The sequence below is a fragment of the Trachypithecus francoisi genome, unplaced genomic scaffold (assembly GCF_009764315.1).
Source record: "Trachypithecus francoisi isolate TF-2019V2 unplaced genomic scaffold, Tfra_2.0 Lachesis_group20, whole genome shotgun sequence".
Lineage (NCBI taxonomy): Eukaryota > Metazoa > Chordata > Mammalia > Primates > Cercopithecidae > Trachypithecus > Trachypithecus francoisi.
Genome location: NW_022681466.1, coordinates 7,799,916 through 7,812,879, shown reverse-complemented (window position 1 = coordinate 7,812,879; position 12,964 = coordinate 7,799,916). Strand labels below are relative to the sequence as shown.

Sequence of the window (12,964 nt, the reverse complement as noted above, 5' to 3'; positions counted from 1 at the left end):
GGTGGATTTACACACACACAAACACACACATCCCCCCGAATAAGCCCTCGCATGGTTCCTTTTCTACTCCTCCCACTTATCACCCCTTCTAAAAAAGATCCAGTTTCACAAAAGCCACCACAGAGACTGTAGGTCCAGTGTTTGAGCCAGGAATGAAGGAAGTGTCTCGAGCTGACCACAAGCATGGAAGGGTGGGTGCCTCCCCATCCTCTCATCCTCTGCCTCCTGATTGATCTCACTCCCCCAACTCCAAGATCGTAGCAAGGGCGCAGGCCTGTGGCCCTGAGCACATCACTGTATGCAATGCCATATCCAGTGCCATGGACACCCATTAGAACTGTCACATCAGACCGACAGACTGCCATTGGTAGGGGTTGGGAGCTGATCTATTGGGCCAGAATATTGACCAAAGGTGGTGTGCAAATACTTGTGAGCCTCCCATGGACAAGTATTCTGCCAGCCACCAGAGACTAAGGTGTGATACGACCCTGTCCCTGGGCATCCTGTAGTCTAGGGGAGAGGGCAGTCGTGCATGAAAAGTGGCTGTCAGCAGGACGTCTTGTTCTAGTAGCGTGTGGCACAGTTGGGAGTAGTAGCAGAGGCGCTGCCTGCCATCAAGGTGATGGTGATTGTGTATTGTACACTGGACTTACCAACTGAAGGATTTCCAGCTGCCATTTAGAAAAGCCAACCTGCAGGTCAGGCACCGTGGCTCACACCTATAATCCCAGCACTTCGGGAGGCCAAGGCGGGTGGATCACCTCAGGTCAAGAGTTTGAAACCATCTTGATCAACATGGTGAAACCCCATCTCTACTAAAAATACAAAAATTAGCCAGGTATAGTGATGTTTGCCTGTAATCCCAGCTACTTGGGAGGCTGAGACAGGAGAATCGCTTGAACCTAGAAGACAGAGGTTGCAGTGAGCCTAGATCGTGCCATTGCACTCCAGCCTGGGCAACAAGAGTGAAATTCTGTCTCAAAAATAAAAGGCCAGGCGTGGTGGCTCACGCCTATAATCCCAGCACTTTGGGAGGCCGAGGCGGACGGATCACGAGGTCAGGAGATCAAGACCATCCTGGCTAACATGGCGAAACCCTGTTTCTACTAAAAATACAAAAAAAATTAACTGGGCGTGGTGGCAGGTGCCTGTAGTCCCAGCTACTTGGGAGGCTGAGGCAGGAGAATGACGTGAACCCGGGAGGTGAAGCTTGCAGTGAGCGGAGATCATGGCACTGCACTCCAGCCTGGGCAACAGAGCGAGACTCCATCTCAAAAAAAAAAAGAAAGAAAACCCATCCTGCTGGAAGTAGCTGAGAGCCTCCTAGTGTGAAGAGAGGTCTCCTCTCCTGTGTTCTGGTTCCTTTGCGGACATTGTGCCGTAGGCCACCTCTATCAATTATGTCCCTAGCCTGAATCTTCAGACTCTCCCTTGGCAGCTTCCCGCCTTACCGTATTTTTTATTTATTTGTTTATTTAGAGACAGAGTCTCCCCCTGTCACCCAGGCTAGAGTGCAGTGGTGCGATCTTGGCTCACTGCAAGCTCCGCCTCCCAGGTTTAAGCGATTCTCCTGCCTCGGCCTCACTGGTAGCTGGGACTATAGGTAGGTGCCACCACGCCTGGCTAATTTTTTGTATTTTTAGTAGAGATGGGGTTTCACCATGTTAGCCAGGATGGTCTTGATCTCCTGACCTCATGATCCCCCCACCTCGGCCTCCCAAAGTGCTGGGATTGCAGGCGTGAGCCACTGTGCCTGGCCCCCATTTTTATTTTTACTGTTATTTATTTTTTAGAGATAGAGTCTTACTCTGTCACCCAACCGGAGTGCATTGGCACAATCAGGGCTCACTGCAGCATTGAATTCCTGGGCTTAAGCAGTCCTCCCAACTCAGCCTCTTGTGAGTAGCTGGGGCTCCAGGTGCGCACCACCGTGCCCAGCTTGACCCTATTTTTAATGTCTTAAAGAGAGACCTTTCCTCAGCCCACATCCATCTCTCACCTACCTCTTCCTCCTTTTCCTGCTCTTCAGCCATAATTCCTGAATGAGCTCCACCTTGTGATTCCTGTTTCCTGCATTGCCAAGATGTTCTCCAGGCCCTGCCATTGGGGCTTCTGCCCACGCCACCAGTTGGGACCACTGAGCCCAGATTAGCAGGGACACTTCCCCGTAGCACTGGATCTCTCAGCAGCATCAGGCATTGCTGACCACTCCTTTCTTGACACTTGTTCCGAATTCCCATGACCTTTCCTTCAGCTCTCTCTAGTGATTCCTCAGAGGCACCCTTCTGTGTTCCAGGCACTTGCTGGGGTGCAGTGGTGCACAGTGCCTGCCCTTGTGGGGTTCATATTTTAACCCCCATGGGGCACACAGACAGTGGCAGCGGTATGCAGGGACTCCAGGTGTGGGAACAGTAAGTGCTGTGAAGAAAAATAAAGTGGGTAGATAGAGAATGAGGAGGAGCAATTCCAGACATGGTGGCCAGAGAAGCCCTTCTGAGGAGGTGACATCTGAGTAGAAACTTGGGTGCAGCTATCTGGGGGAACATGTGAGCCATGACTGTTCCCCATGGTGGCCACACCTCCCCCAGCCTGGTGTGTCTCGGCGCCATTGAGGACGGAACCTCCGTCCTGCTCGGACCCCTGCAGGACTCTCTCGTGTTCCTGATGTTTCATTGGCATCTGGCACAGCGTCTGCCCATCCAGTGGTTATTCATTTTGCTGAATGAGTAAGGGAACAACTGAATGAATGGTCTACAGTGTATGATGAATGGGAGGAAGAGGTCACTGGGGGCCCAGACCTTATGACAGAGCAGGTTGTGTCCCTGTCAAGCCCTTGCTGGAAGAGAGATGGGACTGGAGCTCAGCCTGGGAAAAGCCAGGTTAAGGTGAGCCGCCCTTTGCCCACGCCCTCTCCCCATGTCGTTCATTTAGGTCGTGCTTCTGCACGTCATCTTCCCTTTCAGACCACTCTGTGCATGAGTGGAGTGACTGACATAGTTGGGAGCCACTGAGGAAAAGCTAGAGAGGCCATGAGAACTAGCATTTTGGGCTTACTTAGCACACGTCCCATTACTTACCACACATAGAGGTCTCAAAAACATCACCACAGGCCTGCCTGACCCTCCTGTGGCTTGGTTGTCCCTTAAAGGAAGGACACAGCAGAGCCTTTGAGACATCTCCATCTTCCCATTTCCCTCCACCTGGGATCTGTGGTCCTTGAACACACTGGATGCAGATCCACTGGGGAGGGGATGGGTCCTCAGATGCAGTCTGGTGGCGTCTTGTCTTCTCCAGACTCCTGGCCAGCGACTTGTTGACTTCCTCCTGGGATCCAGGGACTGGGGGAAATAGAGCCAGCAGGATGGGAGAAATGGGAAGCATGTGACTTTTACTCCATGAAGGAAAGGCCACCAGCCCTTCTCTGTCAGGGGTCCCAAAGCGTCAGTTACCAGTTGTCATGGATCTCAAATGGTGCTAATGACTCCATCCCTGGAAAAATAGAAAATAGTCACTCAGGGCCGGGTGTGGTGGCTCATGCCTACTTTGGGAGGCCGAGGTGGGCGGATCACCTGAGGTCGGAAATGCAAGACCAGCCTGACCAACGTGGAGAAACCCCGTCTCTACTAAAAATACAAAATTAGTTGGGCATGGTGGCGCATGCCTGTAATCCCAGCTACTTGGGAGGCTGAGGCAGGACAATTGCTTGAACCTGGGAGGCACAGGCTGTGGTGAGCTGAGATTGCGCCATCGCACTCCAGCCTGGGCAACAAGAGTGAAACTCTGTCTCAAAAAAAAAAGAAAAAAAATAGTCACTCAAATCATGTTGCATGTTCTGGTGGCTTTAATGTGGATGACTCCCGCGTTTTAGTGTCAGCCATGAGCACTGACAGCAGGCTGTCGCTTCTTTCTGCAGTATTTCCCTACAGTTGAGTTCAGCTATAGGGAGCTCACTGTAGCTGTGAGTTTCCTATTTCCTGTCAGAGGAGCAAGGGCCTGTTGGAGCGAAGTCTGCAGTACTGATGGACTGCACCCACTTAGCAAATGAGCGGTGCTGAGTCCTGTTCACTTTCCCATCCATGCCTTTTACCAGGAACTCAGCCCAGATACATCATGCTTGTGTTTATATTTATTTTTGTTGGAAATCTTGTGCGGCCGGGTGCAGTGGCTCAAGCCTGTAATCCCAGCACTTTGGGAGGCCGAGACGGGCAGATCACGAGGTCAGGAGATCGAGACCATCCTGGCTAACACAGTGAAACCCCGTCTCTACTAAAAAATACAAAAAAAAAAACTAGCCGGGCGAGGTGGCGGGCGCCTGTAGTCCCAGCTACTCAGGAGGCTGAGGCAGGAGAATGGTGGGAACCCGGGAGGCGGAGCTTGCAGTGAGCTGAGATCCGGCCACTGCACTCCAGCCTGGGTGACAGAGCGAGACTCCGTCTCAAAAAAAAAAAAAAAAAAAGGAGATCTTGTCTTAGAAGGCAGGCTCCCTGAGCCTGTCCTGAGCTAATTGCAGGAATGTGGGGGGCTGAAGAAAGGGAGGACTCCTACTGTCAAGGTTAGCATTTGGGAGTCTAGTGGGGTAAGTGACAAGGCTGTCCCTGCCAACCCACTGGGGTCAGCCTGTCTCTGTGGTTTTTTGTGGCCACAGGCATGAAGAGTGTGTGGCAGGCCGATTTAGAATGCTGCCAGGACCGGCACCTAGTGGTGCAAGACCCCAGCTTGCACTTGATCCCAGGCCTCTCGTGTCTCTTCCTCCTTGGCTTCCCATGCCTTTACCAAGCTCCTGCTTCTCTGTGAAAAAGAATGTCTGCAGTGCCCCAGCCCAGTTTGTCTTGGGAAGATGTAGTTACAGAGTTGTAAGGAGTGGACAATCAGCAATGTTTTGACATAGTCATTCCAGGATGGGTCATGAAACCTGCCGGTGCCTCTGGGGTAGATTCTCCTGGCCTGCTTGTGGGGTTGCTCGGTGGTGTATTTGGGTGAAGATGTGGGGGAGTCTGTAACATTTCTGGCCACTGGGATTGATCTGAAATCACAGGTATTAGGAATACAAAACGATGCAGGAAGCCAGGACCACTGTGGGAAGATAGGCCCCCCTGCTCTTCCATAGCCCCCTGCTCCCACTTCAGTGGGAACCTGGCCCCCGGGGAAAGAACTGGCCTTGGATCAGGGCTCTCGTGTTATTTTTACTGCCTTTTCCTACCATATTTGCATGTTTAAAAATAGCACTGCTGAGTGGCTCCTTTTCCGCGTGAGTCTGCCTGGGAAGGTACGGTGCATTTACAGAGTGTGGCTATTGATTAGCAGCCAAGCCTTGGCATTTGGGAGTGTGGTGCGAAGGGGGCCGCTGCAGCGCTGGATAGGGTTGAGGCTCCGGATCATGAGCTGCGGCAAGAGTGAGGCAGCAGCTTTCTGCTGTCCCAAGGTTATGTCATGCTTCTGTGCATTCGCAGTTGCAGGGAGGTGATGAAAGAGGGGCAGGGAGCACCAGGGTCCCGAGGGCCATGGCCAAGGAATGGGGCCAAGCGGGCATGCCTCCTTCTGCCGGCATGCTTCTTTCTCAGACTCTGAGGTTTCCTTGTGGGTAGAGCCACACTTTCACACCACCTCGCTCCCGTCTGGTCACAGCTCTGAGCATCGGGTTCTCAGGGCCACAGCATGGCCTTCCTGCCTGGAAGTCTTTAAGGTGGCGAAACCATGTCCCCCAGGTTCCCAAGGATGCGTGCTGGCGGGATCTGCCCTTTGCCACAGTGACAGCAGCTGGCCCAGGGCCTTGTTCTTGTCAGCGTGGAAACCGGCCCAGGCTGGGATCTGGACCACCTGAGCAGAGGTGGGTCAAGGTTGGGGCCATATCAGTTTGAGGACCTGGTGCCTCTCTGTCTTTCCCAAGGGCTGGACCACATTAAGGGTGTATCAGGGAGTGCTGAAGGGTGGGCATCAGTCAACTCTCGCTTTCTTAGTTATTTTCAGTCACCTTACTTTTATACCTTGATCCCTAGATTTCACTTAAAATGTTTTTTCTGTTTTTTTCTTCATTACACCCCCATATCAGCAGTAAACTTAAAAACATTTTTTTTTAAATTAAAAACAAATATTCCTAAGCAGTCAGAGTATATTTTGTTTTAGGAGAAAGGGATTTTTTTTTTTTTTTTTTTTTTTTTTTGAGATAGGGTCTTACTCTGTCACCTAGGCCGGAGTGCAGTGGTGCGATCGTGGCTCACTGCAGCCTTGACCCCCCTGGGCTCAAGTGATCCTCTCACCAGAGCCCCCCAAGTAGCCGGGACAATGAGCATAAGCCATCAGGCCTGACTAACTAAAAAAAAAACATTCTGTAGAGATAGGGTCTCACTAGGTTGCCCAGTCTGGCTCTCGAACTCCTAGGCTTAAGTGATTCTCAAAGCTCAACCTCTCAAAGTACTGGTATTACAGCATGAGTCACTGTGGCAGTCAGAAGTTGAACTGTTTTAACTATCAGATTAGCCTAGGGAACATTAATCTCTCCACCCAGAGATTCATTCAGTGGGTTTGGGTTGAAAAATCAAATGCCTTAAAACCGGTTCCTCCTTCCAAGGACCTGTGGAGCTGCTCCGTTTTCCACTGCGTCATAGTCTTTTGCTTTCAGCACTGCTGAATTGAATATCTAGACTTCCTCCAACTGTTAACTTCCACCAGTTGCCCTTCAGAGACCAGCATAGGGTGCAGACAGCCAAATGCTGCCTCACGGTTGCTGGTTGTAAGGCATGGCTCCTAGAAGACGGTGTCCTATAGTCCAAGTACAGTTTGGTCTGTTACTTTCAGGAATTGTGCACCTCCTTCAGGACTGGGATAAAAGGAGTTTCTGCGTGAGGCCTGGAGAGCCCTCCGGGAGGCTCTGGGCTCCTAGAAGAGGGAAGTTTTATGCATACTTGTATAGAAAAAATTACCAGAAGGCGGAGGTTCCAGGTCTCACATGCTGGTGTCTGTTCTGTTGTCCCTGCTTCAGGGCACCCCAGGGCAGTGTGGGGCAGCTATCCCAGTCCCCGGGATGGGATGGGTGTAGGCCCACTCCACGTGTCCCACCTCTGTGACCTCCCCGGTGCCTTCCTCCTGAGGTGGTGAAGAGCATTGAACCTCATCTGCCCACTTCTCCACCTCCACTTCTCTCAAGGCACAACAGCTCATCTGAGTGCAGTGAGCCAGGACTCAAATACCAACTGAAAGAGTACCCTCATGGAGACTGGGAGGAGTTTCTGCCCACTTCTGCAGGTGCAATGAGGCATTCGTCTCTTCACCCAGACGTCTCTTCACAGACGTCTGTTTCCTGCCCCTTGACCTACTCAGCATTCTTTCCTCCTGCAGTCGAAGGCCCTTCATGGCACTCTCTGCCAGGTGGTTTTAGTGATGGCTTCTAAAGACCCAGCTGAGTTCAGCCCCCCATGCACTCTCATTTGGCCTCCAACCATGTCCTCTTATCACTAGGGGTGGGTGTGTCCACACTCATAAAAAGGAGGGGGCAGAGAATGTTGACCATATTAACAAGGAGGTGGTTAATACTGTAAGATCTCCTGTTGGTTCCCTTCAGATAGCTCTCCCAGTGTATCTAAAATCCCCTCACTTTACTCATACATCTCAATCCTGATGTGCCCATACATGAACTTTTGCATTGTGTTCTGTCCTTTGTAAATGTTATTGTCTTCTCCAGGGAAGATGTCCTCGTCTAGGACCTGCCCTGGTGTCCCAGCCGTGGGGGCCTCCTTGGGCCATGCTGCCCAGGGATGTCGTTGTCTTTTGGCTGGCATGCTCTGACGGTCAGTGGGGATGCCCACATGTGAAGAGCAGAAGCCTGCCCCTGAGTCAGGGAGAGGTGCCAGGCAGGTGGAAATCAGGGCCCCAGGAGGCGTTTAGGGGACAAGCTCTGGAGCCAGGGCCTGGAGCTCATTCACCTCAGTGTTGCCCACTGAGCTGATGAGGCATCTGGTGCCCAGAGAGGTGGCATGACTCTAGCACACACAGCTAGGGAGTGGCGACTCTGTGGCCCCTGCAGGACCTGGCCCCTGTGTCCGGAAGCTTATACTCCACATCTCTGTCCCCTGCAGCGTGTAGCCTCCATGTGAGCAGCTACAGCTTTGCCTCACTGCACCTGCAGAAGTGGGCAGAAACTCCTCCCCGTCTCCATGATGGTGCTGTTGTAGTTAGTATTTGAGTCCTGGCTCACCGTCCTGAGATGAGCTGCTTGTTGCTGTTGTGCCTTGGGAGAGATGGAGGTGGAAAGGTGGGCAGTTGAGGGTCTTAGGACCTAATGATCCAGCCAAGAAGTGACATTTTGGTCAACTCCCACTCTCCAGGCCAGCTGGTGTCCCATTGATGCCAGCATCCCGGGATGATGTTCGTTTCATCTGCCCTGAAATAGTAAGTGCAGGTGTTTGAGAAGCATGGGGAGCTGGTGTGGGCTCAGCGAGGTTGTGTCTTTTCCACGTGAGGTCTGTCGTGGCTGAGAGAGCAGGCCCTGCCCCACGTCTTGGACACAGCCCCTTCAAGGGCTCCTCTTCTCCTGGGGAGCATAGCTACAGGGGAACACCGCTGTTTCCCCAAAACTAGAATTTTCCCAGAAGCAGCTCAGAGGGATGCAGTCCCTTTTAGCTGTTTCTCTGGGGGGTGTGCATCAGAATCATCTGGGGAACTTTTTCAGATGATTCCCAGGCAGCAGGTCTGGGGCCTGAGAGTGCATTTCCAGCAAGCTGAGGGAAGATGCTGGGCTGCCAGTCCAGGGCCACACTTTGTGTACATATATATAGAGAGAGTCTCACTCTGTTGCTCAAGCTGTAGTGCAGTGGCGTGATCTTAGCTCACTGCAACCTCAGCCTCCTGGATTCAAGCAATTCTCCTGCCTCAGCCTCTTGAGTAGCTGGGATTACAGGTATGCACCACCACACCCAGCTAATTTTTGTATTTTTAGTAGAGACAGGGTTTCACCATGTTGGCCAGGCTGGTCTCCAACTCCTGACCTCAAGTGATCCACCCGCCTCACCCTCCCAAAGTGCTGGGATTACAGGCGTGAGCCACGTCGCCAGGCCCAGGGCCACACTTGAATGGCAGCATGGTTCCTGTTGGTCCAGGGGTAGCAAGGGCCATGCTCAGGGACCAGACAGGTCAATGAGGAAGGACAGGTGAGCAAAATAAAGGCTCTGGAGTCCTGGCTTGGGTGACCTTAGGCAGGTCACTTACCTCTCCAAGCCACCCAGTCTGCTGTGGAGTGAGAGCAAGAGTGGCGCCTCCTCCGTGGGGGTCACAGGGTTGGAAGAGGCAGTGCATGTGGGGTTCCTTCCTGGCGGGCTCCGTCAGGGTCAGTTGGTGTGATTAGCAGCCTGGGCCCTCATTCCGTGAGCTAACATGGCATCAGACACTGAGGGGTGTGGAGGCTGTGAACCTCTCTGTGCCTGGCCAGCTGGCCGACTCCTTTCTTTCAGGGATGCCCGGCAGCCACAGGACCGCAGCCTGTCACATCTGAAATGGAGCGGTCCAGGCCCACTGGTTAGGCAGTGATATCCCAGTCAGGCCTGACAAGAACAGGACATGAAATCATGCTGATCACTTTTCTGCCTTTTACTTATACTTTTGAGGAAGGAGGCTGCCTTCTCCTAAAGATGCCCATCTGTCCTCTCCCTTCAAATTCAGGAGCCCTGGGCTGTTCTTGTCTTTTTTTAAGCCAGGGTTGACAAACCGAGAGCCAAGCCAAGGGGTGCAGGCTGGCTCCCAGCTCCTGCCGCCAACTGCACATATTGCATATCAAACACCGCAGCATCTGCAGAGACCAGCCCGCTGGCCCCCTGCCAGGCCGATCTCTGCAGTCCTTCCCCATCACTTAGCAGGCAGTTGGATTCAGTCCTCTTTCTCTGTCCCTCGGCAGGCTCTGCCTCCAGGCCGTTCCAGCAAGCTGGCGAGCTATAACCGAGTTTCCAGGCGTTGATGCAGCGGCACTGCATTGCCCGGCCTGAGAGTCTGCAATGTGAGATCAGAGAGGGTGTCAGGGATGAGGGTGTGGGGGCTGTCCCTGGTGTGCAGTTCCCCTGCAACCCGGGTCCTCTTGCCTTCCCCTGCTGCCACCCAGAAACAGGACTCAGTTTCTGTTCCCCCCACCCAGCTTAGTGCTCTATTTACTTGTATATAACTGTTTTCAGGTATAATTTCATTTTATCTCTCTCATCTCAGTGTAAGTTCTAGAAAGCTAATGCCCATTCTTAATTACATATTTGTATTCTTGTCTTGTCCTAAGTCTATAGGAAACACTCAAAAACTATTGAATCAGTTAACAGTCTTAGCACAGCTTCTCTGTTGAATGGCTTCCATAGCTCATGATTGACAGAATTTTCCAGCTAGGGGCACTGGAGGTTCTCCCTCCCCTCCCCCAGGCATGTGAGGCCCCCTGGCCATTTGTGCTTTGCTGGTAAAACCTTCTGTCCTCAGGTGGGCAGTGAGCTGATTGCTGGGTTTTCAGGGCTCAGCCACGTGATGGTCAACTGCTCTGAGAAAGTCCTCACACTGGCACCAGCCGGAATTACTGACCAGTCGTATCCTCAAATCCAGTCCAAACTGGAAACTCAGGCTTAGGAAGAGGCTGGAAGAGGAGTCCAGCTCCAACAGGAGGCCCCATTTTCTGCCTCTCCTAGTTTTACTGTTTGAGCCAATTTAGTAGCATTTTAAGTCAGGTCAGAAAGTTAAAGTTCCTCACCCTAAAAGTGCCTGAGTGTGACTGTGTGGGTCTTGGGTTTTGTGTTGGTTTGTGTGTTTTTTGGTTCCAAGACCAGCTTCTGATGAGAGGGATGTCTTCCCTCTGATGTAACTGCCCTGAAGCCTGGCCAGAAAGGACCAAGAGTCGGCGTAGGTGCTGGGTAGAGAATGTAGTAGAATGGAGATTCTCCAGCTTCTCAGCAGTCACCCACAGTAAAATACACATTTTATATCATGACCCAGGACACATATATGTTATATATGCAACTGAAAGGATTTTTTCAAAATATTTTAACTGCATTTACTTTTGTGCTAACCTAATAGTACTTATTCTTACCACATGTATATTAATGCCCTCATTTTTTTTTTCCAGTGTTGACCATGACCCACTAAATTGGTTCTATAACCGACTAACGGGTCACAACACATGGTTTGAAAAAAAGTGCTGCTTTGGGGAATGTGCCATTCTAAGATTTCCGCAGCTTTTTCAGAAATCCACACTGGGATAAACTTTCCAATCTAATGTAAGTAGCTTCTCAGGTCATCAAGCTGCATTAACATTGTGTGATGGGACTGAATGTCACTGACCCTTACTTCCTCCACCCCATCTCTACATCAGATTCTTGCAAAATCTTTAAAGACAATATGTGTACCTTGTTTTATGTTTGTATTCTTGTCTAGCCTTGAATCTATAGGAATCCCTAAAAAAGTGGGATCCTAGGCATCAGCAAGATTTCCTGCTTCCACCCCCCAAAACTGAGTTGAGGTTTTTTGTTTTGTTTTGTTTTGTTTTTGAGACAGAGTCTTACCCTGTCTTCCGGTCACCCAGGCTGGAGTGCAGTGGTGCAATCTTGGCTCACTGCAACCTCCGACTCCCGGGTTCAAACGATTCTCCTGTCTCAGCCTCCTGAGTAGCTGGGATTACAGGTGCCCACCCCCATGCCCAGCTAATTTTTGCATTTTTAGTAGAGACGGTGTTTCACCATGTTGGCCAGGCTGGTCTCGAACTGCTGACCTCGTGATCCGACTGCCTCAGCCTCCCAAAGCACTGGGATTACAGGCGTGAGCCACTGCGCCCGGCCGAGTTGGGTTTCTTAGCCTGAAAAATATCTGTATGTGCACTGACACACGTGACCCCTGTCTTGGACTATAGTGGCACCACACCTGTGCCCACAGTGGAGTGGGCACACGGCAGCATGGAGCTAGAGCCTTCCAACTCAGGGACAACCAAAGAGCCAAAGGGGCCTCAGCTGGGACAGGAGGGGAGGGAGGGAGGCTGGTTAGGAGCCCCTGAGGTCCCCAGCACAATTGGAAGCTCTGTCTCTCCCACACCCCCAGTTGACCACTGTCAATCTCACTCGTTTTCCATACACGTAGGACTCAGACCCCGCTCAGACTGTAAGAGATGGGGGGTCAGGGAAAGGGGTGGAGGAGTGGCATTTCTCAGATTGTTTTTACTCTTTGGGAAGTATCAAGTTGGAATTTAGGAATTTCCAGTGCTGGTCTAACCTCATCTTCCTTTTAGGAATCTGGTCTTTGAGTCCTGGCCTAGGTCAACAGCTTCAGTCCTGCGTGTGGCTGCTGGACCTTCAGAGGTCTAGGGTCTGACTCAGTCCTACAAAGGGAAAGCCTCATTCTTTGAACACAAATCCAAGTCAGGAGCCATTGCAAGCTGACCTGTTCTCTACACACTCCCCAGGGACATAGTGTGGGGCTGGCCGTCCGCTTGTCCTTGAGGTCCCAGGCTGTCTGCGAAGCCTCAGTGGGCGCTTGGCGTGATGCTGGACCTTTTCTGTTTGAGACTACTCCAGGCTGTAAGCTGAAAACCTAGTGTTGGGCCAGGCACAGCGGCTCACGCCTGTAATCCCAGCACTTTGGGAGGCTGAGGCAAGAGGTCCTTTGAGCTCAGGAGTTCAAGAACAGCCTGGGCAACATGGTGAAACCCCGTCTCTACAAAAAAATAAAATTAGCCAGGTGGTGGCATGCGCCTATGGTCCCAGCTACTTGGGAAGCTGAGGCAGGAGGATTACTTGAGCCCAGGTGGTTGAGGCCGCAGTGAGCCCTGCTTGCACCACTGTCCTCCAACCTGGGTGACAGAGTGAGACCCTGTCTCAAGGAAAAAAAAAAAAAAAGTCTGGTATTGATTACATCACTAACCTCCAGAAGAGGTGGGGTTGTTTTTTCCTCTGGGATTAAAAGAGAGCACCCATGTCTCCTCCTGTGTGGCCTTCCCTGATGTCTGACACCTGGAGATGACTGT

The 12,964-nt window shown here is 51.7% G+C and overlaps 1 protein-coding gene across 4 annotated transcripts in view; it reads left to right on the top strand.

Moving 5' to 3' along the window:
* The window catches only part of UBE2O (ubiquitin conjugating enzyme E2 O), a 67,429-nt gene that overhangs the window by 30,640 nt on the left and 23,825 nt on the right, over positions 1-12,964 (top strand). Inside the window, exons 1-2 of one of the 4 annotated variants that reach the window (XM_033182291.1) lie at positions 187-191; positions 468-475. The exons of the other annotated variants lie outside the window; for them this stretch is intronic. The gene's annotated coding sequence lies outside the window, so the exon portion shown is untranslated. Of the gene's footprint in view, positions 1-186; positions 192-467; positions 476-12,964 lie in introns of those variants that run through there. 4 annotated transcript variants of the gene reach the window in all.